Below are 10,000 nucleotides of genomic sequence, written 5' to 3'. Positions count from 1 at the left end.
AGAAATTTGGTGAGGTGCATTATCACAACATAGACAAGTAAACAACATGGGGACCATAACTGTAAAAGCCAACAACAGCCCCTACAAATATTACGAAGATACAAATGTAAAAAATATCACATACATCGTTTCATACATACATCCACACACTGCAGGTAATAACTAGTATTCTTAACAGAAAGAATTAAGAAACATTATTTGAATATAATTATAAACATAGCCTACTATACTGCACATTGATTATAATAGACAGATAAAGAATAAAGATGAATTGCGGAAAACCACAACCAGATAATCAGCACACACCCGCACCCCCCCCCCCCACCCACCCCACACACGCGGATAACTTGATTAAACAAGAGTAATAAACATATGTTCTCAAATAAAAGCATTTCACATATTCGCTTTTAAAAACATTGCAATTAATTATTACATCGTAATTATTAAACAGAAATATATTTAGAATATGGACGTTAGCATTAGACATATTCCATTGTACATTCATCCTGCATATTGCACATTATTCTTCCTACATATTGCACATTCATTATAACCAATTGTCACGTTTTAAGCTCAGTAAACACACACACACACACACACACACACACACACACACACACACACACACACACACACACACACACACACACACACACACACACACACACACACCACAACTAGAACAAGGTACAGCTTATCATGCACGGACTTTCACACGTCTCACATGAGAGTGCGCGCGCGCGCACACACACACACACACACACACAGTTCTCAAGAATTTAAAAGGTGGATTGAACGTGGAATACACAGTTCTCAAGAATTTAAAAGGTGGATTGAACGTGGAATAAAAGTCTTCAGAGCTCTGGATTTCATCTTAAATGTTCTGTTGCGTCGTCCTGATGGCAATAGCTCATAATACTTTGCTAAAATATGGGTGTCGTCAGTTGCTATCTGCCTGCTTGAAACAATTTTACTGCATACACTCATGACATCATTCAAAACACGCTTACTCCTCACTCCCAAACTTCCATACCAGCACATAAATGAAACTGTAAGCATCGATAATAACTTTGAAGAATATTTGAATTTATACCAACATTTCTAAGCTTCTGTAAACAAAAAATTCTAAACGGAAGACACACACACACACACACACACACACACAAGGGCGACAGTCATGCATGGTAGCACATCAAAGGCCAACCCCTTGATTCAGAACCTGACCTTTCGAAAAACACCGCTGAGGTCAACATGTGAACGACCGACAAGACCACGTCATAAGTTAGTGTGGGGAGTCGCGAAAGAGCTGTCTCTCAAAGACCTGAATGGCGAGTTGGGTTTAGTTTTTACGAACGCCAGGTATCTGCAGATGTGGTGTAGCGTGTATGGATCAGCCTGAACGCTTTGACACTTCCTTGAAACTGAAGTTGAAAGTGAGGCCGAGACCGCGAAAGTTTGGTGTTCGGTCTTGTATGACTGTGTGTGTGTGTGTGTGTGTGTGTGTGTGTGTGTGTGTGTGTGTGTGCGTGCGTGCGTGCGTGCGTGTGTGTGTGTGTGTGTGTGTGTGTGTGTGTGCGTGTGTGTGTTATGTAGTGTGTAGAGTGTATGCGTGTGTCTGTGTGTGTTCCGGCGCGCGCGCGCGTGTGTGTGTATATATTTGATACCAGTTGTAAAGTACATGCACATACTTCAAAGTGCTGTCAGTTTCTGTGAAATGTGGTACTTACGTAATTATTGCATCACTCGAAAGCCTTCCATGTCATTTCCCCCGCCCTCTGCCCTATCCCCCCGCCCCCAGCCCCCAACTACACCTCAGGCCACCCCTTCCCTTCCCATTCTCTTCAACCTACTATCTGTCAACCTACCTGACCTTATTGGAACCACACACACGCACACACATTCGTGCCAACCACACACACATGGACATACCCCCCATTCCCCCCCCCCCCCACCTACCCAGCCACCCACCTACCCCCCCCCCCCCACACACACACAAACACACACAATATGCAAACCACACACACACACACACACACACACACACACTAACACACACTCAAACAAACCACACACACGCGCACGCACACACATACACAGACGCGCGTGCACACCCACCGAAGCACACCCCCTGTCAGTCACACACGCACACAAACAGCTCTACCCCCTTCCCCACTCACCTCCCAGCACACACACACACACACACACACACACACACACACACTGTCACACTGCCGCATTCACTCAAATAAATCTCAAACGACAGGCAGACACAACGTTCGCATTCTGACTTGATTCCAACGCGGGAATAATCAACAGATAGAAAAATCAAAGACACCCCTTTCTTAAAATTGCAAAATTTAAAGAACTGAAAAATCAGTTTCACACTTTCCTTCCTGGGATATTTCACATCATCACATCATCTCCGAGAAAAGCAATCACAGATTATCCATGTTCCTTTTCCTTTCAGGTCAGGCGTTCACAATATTCATGAATCTATCTATCTATCTATCTATCTATCTATATATATATAAGGAAAACAAACAACAAAAACAAAACCCCTATAATATCAGCCCGCTGAAGACGATATGTCCAATTTCCTGACCAGAGAGGGAAAGGCTCTCAATACATACCCGTCCACCACACGCATGCACACACGCGCGCGCGAGCGCGCTGACCCGACCACCACACAAACATACCTTGAATATCCAACTGAATGCTGAAAGTCTATCTGTTTAAGACACAACTATCGCTGTGATCGATTTACTGAATAGTTCCAAACAGAAAGAAGGCTGTAAATACATAACTATCACACACACACACACACACACACACACACACACACACACACACACACACACACACACACACACACACACACACACCTTGAATGTCTTTCACCGAAGAGAATGTGAAGACACGTCAGTGGCTGTATTCACCTGACTCAGGAGTGACAAAGGGAGGGAAGGTTGTCAACTACACACACCTGCAGGCCACGCTCACTGGCGCGGCCATGGCATGGCTGTTCACACACACACATATATACACATACACACGTATAGTGTATGCGTGTACACACACACGCACATACACACACACACATATATATACACATACACACGTGTAGTGTATGCGTGTACACACACAACACACACACACACACACACACACATATATACACATACACACGTATAGTGTATGCGTGTACACACACACACACACACACACACACACACACACACACAGGGAGAAATACGGAATGATTACATTGAAATGGCTCCTCTCTCTCTCTCTCTCTCTCTCTCTCTCTCTCTCTCTCTCTCTCTCACACACACACACACACACACACCTGCCGACACACACATGCACATAGTGATAAACACACAGACCGTGAAAAGAAATAAAGGACGTTTGAGGGAACTGTGAGTTGAGGTGTGGGGGGTGGGGGTGGGTGAGGGGGGAGGGACTGACTAAAAAGGAGAGGAGGGAGGGGGATGTCAAGGTCGAAACGTGAGCATGTCACAGTTCACTTCTGTGTCGTGGTTTTCTGTTCGCCATGGATGACGTGAGACCTGAATTATCCAGCTTCAGTTTGACACACTGACCTGAGTCAGGTGTTTTTTTTGTTTTGTTTTTTTGACCCAGTGGACAGGTGAATCTTGGTGAAACGAGATCCGCGCAGTGTGAGTTGTTCAGACAGTTACAGCTGTATGAGTCAGTCCGCATGGTTTTAAACTATATCTGAAAGTAGAACTTTCGAAAGAGTGCAAATGATTTTATTGAAAGAAAAATCCCAGGAGGAGGAATGCCAGATTTAGACTGGTGACTAACATCTTCACCTGTAAGCTCTGTCTATCTCAGTGAGGTGGCAACCTTTCACTTGCATCTTCACCTGTAAGCTCTGTCTTACCTCAGTGAGGTGACAGCCCTACACCGACTCCTTGACCTGTAAGCTCTGTCTTACATCAGAAAGGTGACAGCCTTTCACTGACATCTTCACCTGTAAGCTGTGTCTTATCTCAGTGGGGTGACAGCCCTTCACTGACATCCTGGTCTGTAAGCTCTGTCTTATATCTGTGATGTGACAGCCCTTCACTGACATCCTGACCTGTAAGGTCTGTCTTATCTCAGTGAGGTGACAGCCCTTCACTGACACCCTGACCTGTAAGGTCTGTCTTATCTCAGTGAGGTGACAGCCCTTCACTGACATCCTGACCTGTAAGCTCTTTCTTATATCTGTGATGTGACAGCCCTTCACTGACATCCTGACCTGTAAGTTCTGTCTTATCTCAGTGAGGTGACAGCCCTTCACTGACACCCTGACCTGTAAGCTCTGTGTTATCTCAGTGAGGTGACAGCCCTCACTGACACCCTGGCCTGTAAGCTCTGTGTTATCTCAGTGGGGTGACAGCCCTTCACTGACATCCTGGCCTGTAAGCTCTGTCTTATATCTGTGATGTGACAGCCCTTCACTGACACCCTGACCTGTAAGCTCTGTGTTATATCTGTGATGTGACAGCCCTTCACTGACATCCTGACCTGTAAGCTCTGTGTTATCTCAGTGAGGTGACAGCCCTTCACTGACACCCTGACCTGTAAGCTCTGTGTTATCTCAGTGAGGTGACAGCCCTTCATTGACACCCTGGCCTGTAAGCTCTGTGTTATCTCAGAACCAGAGAAGGCACAGAAATAAGGACAAAAGTCTGAAAGAAAGTCGTGGTCCTCAGGAGTGTCGTTCCCAGCAACCGTGACCCTTCAACTCACGTCACATCTTTTCGTCTTAACATGCAAATCAAACAGAATTTCGTAACAAAGTGCACGTTCCCAAACAGAGAGGAATGGGCCCCGCCTTCCTATGCTGTGCCCCAGACACAGTAGATGTGAATTCATATCCCCGATGACCATTAAAAGCTATGGGACCTTTTGCCATAATCATCTAACTTCAGGCAGCGATTGAAATCTGCAAATGAATGGTTTGTGACCATGTTACTGTGTCCAGTGTCGGTCAAAAGTCTGTGAACAATTCTGAGGATGGATATAGCAGGGAAGTAGTGAGGAAGAACAGTTTAGTCAGCAGAGTTTGCTCGTTAGAATTTACAGTGCATGGCTTGCTTTTACAAGGTTGCCCCGTGCAACTAGCCCGTTCCCTGCTGGATGCTGTACAGTTGTTGGTGAAGAAGAACGACGTCTTGATCAAAGTCAGGATATGGATCAGGATCAATAAGCTGCAGAGATCAGTTTGTCCATCGTCACATCGGACTTGGGAATGCGCATGTTGAAAAAGAAAAAAATTCTAGTGGTGAAAAACATCAACTGCTGGCAGGACACTTTTGATGGCCTCTCTGAGTGTTGCCGTGGTCAACGTCTTCCACTGGCAGGACACTTTTGATGGCCTCTCTAAGTGTTGCCGTGGTCAACGTCTTCCACTGGCAGGACACTTTTGATGGCCTCTCTGAGCGTTGCCGTGGTCAACGTCTTCCACTGGCAGGACACTTTTGATGGCCTCTCTAAGTGTTGCCGTGGTCAACGTCTTCCACTGGCAGGACACTTTTGATGGCCTCTCTGAGCGTTGCCGTGGTCAACGTCTTCCACTGGCAGGACACTTTTGATGGCCTCTCTAAGTGTTTCCGTGGTCAACGTCTTCCACTGGCAGGACACTTTTGATGGCCTTTCTAAATGTTGCCGTGGTCAACGTCTTCCACTGGAAGGACACTTTTGATGGCCTCTCTGAGCGTTGCCGCGGTCCTGCTCTGTCAACGTGTTCCAGCTGCTTCCATTCTGCTGTTGTTAAAACAACAACAACAAAAAAACAAAACAAAAGCAAAACAACAACAACAATACAAAAACCAACCAACCAACCATACAAAAACAACAACAACAAACAAACAAAAACAACAACAACCTCCCCCCAAAAAACGACAACAAAACACATACCGCGATTTCATAAATTGTTCTGTTTTGCTGAATGGGATTGCAAAACCTTTGCTGTTCTTACTTGGTCTTCTTTCTACTATGTTTTCTGACACAAAATCCTCGTATGTTGTTGGTATGGACCCTTTGGTGGTCTTACTGGCAGCTGTTAGGAACATTTCTGGTAGTGGCGACTTGGAATTTGTCTGAATACAATCCTATATACAGTGTTGACGCGGATTTGTTTGTATCCCTGCTAAGTCTGCGCTGACGGGAGAGGCTGTGAGCGGCAAGGGATGTGAAAGAAACGGCTTGAAGAGTGGAGCAAAGAGAGCGAGTCAGCAGGTTTATTGTGGAAGGTTGTACATAATCATCCTGGCTGCAGTTATATCAAGTTGGTACAGAAGCTCTTTGACGCACATTCCTTACTTCTATAAGGTCTTCTGTCATCACAAAGGGACCGAAATGGTTTGCTGATGAAGATGTTGAGAAACCACTGAAATACGCGAGTAAGTTAACTCTTTCGATTCCGAGGAAAGATAGGACGATAAACCGAGGTCCCGTGTGTTGCATTCTGCGCACGTGGAAGAACCCACGGTAACAAAAGGGTGGTCCCTGGTAAAACTCTTTATTAAAAAAAAAAAAAATCAACTGTGACAGTGAAACAAATACGCTTGGGTGGCACTGCATTGTGGCGAGGCATTTTCCCCCGGGGAGCACAACCCGTATGACACACAGATAAGTTGTGACAAAAACGGTGAACAATACAACACAACACAACACAGCACAGCGCAATACAATTCAACACGATACAACACAGCACAACACAACACAACACGATGCAGTGCATCACATACAACACAACACAACAAGATGTAGTACAACACAATACAACCCGTATGACACACAGATAACTTGTGACAAAAACGGTGAACAATACAACACAACACAACACAGCACAGCACAATACAATTCAACACGATACAACACAGCACAACACAACACAACACGATGCAGTGCATCACATACAACACAACACAACACGATGTAGTACAACACAATACAACCCGTATGACACACAGATAACTTGTGACAAAAACGGTGAACAATACAACACAACACAACACAACACAGCACAGCACAATACAATTCAACACGATACAACACAGCACAACACAACACAACACGATGCAGTGCATCACATACAACACAACACAACACGATGTAGTACAACACAATACAACCCGTATGACACACAGATAACTTGTGACAAAAACGGTGAACAATACAACACAACACAACACAACACAGCACAGCACAATACAATTCAACACGATACAACACAGCACAACACAACACAACACGATGCAGTGCATCACATACAACACAACACAACACGATGTAGTACAACACAATACAACCCGTATGACACACAGATAACTTGTGACAAAAACGGTGAACAATACAACACAACACAACACAACACAGCACAGCACAATACAATTCAACACGATATAACACAGCACAACACAACACGTAGTACAACACAATACAACACAACACAACACAACACGACATATACAACACAACACAACACAACACAACACAACACGACGCAGCGCAACACAACACAACACAACATATACAACACAACACAATACAACACAACACAACACGATGCAGCGCAACACAACACAACACAACATATACAACACAACACAACACAACACAACACGACATATACAACACAACACAATACAACACAACACAACACGACGCAGCGCAACACAACACAACATATACAACACAACACAATACAACACAACACAACACGATGCAGTGCAACACAATACAACACAACACAATACAACACAACACAATACAACACAACACACACAACACGATGCAGTGCAACACAATACAATACAACACAATACAACACAACACAACACAACACGATGAAGCACAACACAATACAACATAGCACAATGCTTTCTTCTGTATGCATCCATAACCAGAGAATAATCACCAACGCGGATACTGATGATTGTAATTTGTTACATGAAATCTGGCGAGAAAAAAAGAAAGGAATTGGAGCATTTACAGTGTCAAAAGATACAAAAAGATGAATGCTAAACACTTATCACTTCGTAGGAACACACACAGACACAGACACACACAGACACACACACACACACACACACACACACACACACACACAGGGCATACATATTACGACACCCAACAAAACACCCACCCACCCACTCACCTTTCCCTCTCCCTCCCTCCCCTGCCAATGGAAATACGAGACAGACAGAGGCGCTAGAATACGATGGATCTTCACGACACTGATTCAAAGACATTAGGATTTTTACTCAGACAATAGACTGTATCATCCAGAACGATGCATAACAAAACGTACTTAAGTAGAGGAGGGAATACATAATAAATTTGTTTCTATTGTGGAATATTACGATCAAGCGATGAAGAACATTCGTTGAAGTTTGAAAACAAAACAAAACCAAAAAGGTTAAAGGCCCAATAGCCTATATAATATGGCCACGGGGGAAACTGAATAATTTTATTGATGATAACTGCCTAGAGCTCGGCACAGGCAGACGGGGCCCAGTCCTCTCCTTCCGCCGTTTTGAACCTTCCCCAACCCAAGTCAGGAACCCATTCACACCTGGGTAGAGTGAGAAAACTCGGAGTAAAGTGCCTTTCCCAAGGACACAACACCATGCCGAAACGGGGCCTCGAACCCTGATCACTGGTGAACACTGGGTCAGTAACCCATCGACTTACTGACTCTACCACTAGTTCTCCAAGGTAACATGTAGTATTATCCAGATAACAACTTGATACCGCGGTATCTCTGGGTTTTGTTTCTTTCCCCGAATCATTATTATCTTGACCTATAAAAAAAAAAGAAAGAAAAAAAAAATTAAAGAACCGCACATGATCAATTTTATTTCATACTTGCCTTAACACAAACATGAAACCACAAAGCTAAAACAGAAAGGAGAGAGATGGACGTTCCCGAGGTTTGACTGTCAGCTCCAAGGAGGCATCAGAGCGTGCGGACTGGTCCATATGCGCTACAGCACACCTGCCGCAAAGAGGAAGCAACCGTAGCCCTCAGCCCTAAAACCATCGGTTTTTGTAACAGTGACACCCGGATAATAATAATAATAATAATAATAATGGATACTTATATAGCACACTATCCAGAATCTGCTCTAGGTGCTTTACAAAAACGCTTTTCTTAACATAAAACATTACATATATGTTACACACACGCACCAAAATGTGACTACACACACACACACACACACCCACACACACCCACCCACCCACCCACACACACACACACACACACACACACACACACTGCATACATACATTTTAACATACACGTGTATCTAACAGCTACCCTGACACATACGCACACATAGGCAGGCACAAACTTACATAAACACACGCACACACAGTTTCAGTTTCAGTTTCAGTAGCTCAAGGAGGCGTCACTGCGTTCGGACAAATCCATATACGCTACACCACATCTGCCAAGCAGATGCCTGACCAGCAGAAAAAACACAATAAAAGAGATAAAACAAAATAAACTGAGGTACAATACAATACAATACAATAAAATAAAATTCTGTTTATCGGGTGCAACATTCCGGCATGTACCAACAACTGTCCACTGTTGTAATAATTACACACACACACACACACAAAGTCTGGCATTAGTTGCTCTGTTCTGGTCTGGCTCACGCTGGTTAAGACCACCTATTTTAAGATCAGTGGATCCATGGAGTTTCACCCACTGTCAGCCAGGTTCTCTGTCCCTGTTTCTGCTCTCCCAACCCAGGCCCGCTGACCAGTCATCCCCGATCGTCCATTCCCAATACGCCTGTCACTAAATTGGCGGGGATGGGGTGGGTGGGGGGGTGGGGGTGGGGGGTGGGGGGGGTGGGGTGGGGGGGGAAGGTTGATGTTGTGTAAGTGTGTGTGTCTGTCTGTGTGTTTATGCTTGTGTTTGCATGAGAGAGAGAGAGACAGACAGACAGAGAGACAGAAGCACAGACAG

The 10,000-nt window shown here is 44.5% G+C and overlaps 2 protein-coding genes across 3 annotated transcripts in view; both read right to left on the bottom strand.

Moving 5' to 3' along the window:
• LOC143300001 (solute carrier family 23 member 1-like) overlaps window positions 1-3,119 on the bottom strand; it is a 28,469-nt gene extending 25,350 nt beyond the window's left edge. The window contains exon 1 of one of the 2 annotated variants that reach the window (XM_076613559.1): window positions 2,697-3,119. The gene's annotated coding sequence lies outside the window, so the exon portion shown is untranslated. The remainder of the gene's footprint in view (window positions 1-2,696) is intronic. The other variant, XM_076613565.1, reaches the window with a different exon arrangement.
• Window positions 3,120-8,259: 5,140 nt separating this feature from the next.
• The window catches only part of LOC143300017 (solute carrier family 23 member 1-like), a 23,875-nt gene continuing 22,134 nt past the window's right edge, over window positions 8,260-10,000 (bottom strand). Inside the window, exon 15 of the mRNA XM_076613575.1 lies at window positions 8,260-9,016. The gene's annotated coding sequence lies outside the window, so the exon portion shown is untranslated. The remainder of the gene's footprint in view (window positions 9,017-10,000) is intronic.

Source organism: Babylonia areolata, chromosome 2 (assembly GCF_041734735.1).
Source record: "Babylonia areolata isolate BAREFJ2019XMU chromosome 2, ASM4173473v1, whole genome shotgun sequence".
Taxonomy (NCBI): Eukaryota; Metazoa; Mollusca; class Gastropoda; order Neogastropoda; family Buccinidae; genus Babylonia; species Babylonia areolata.
The sequence above is the reverse complement of the archived record's forward strand: the minus strand, read 5'-3'. Positions and strand labels throughout refer to the sequence as shown.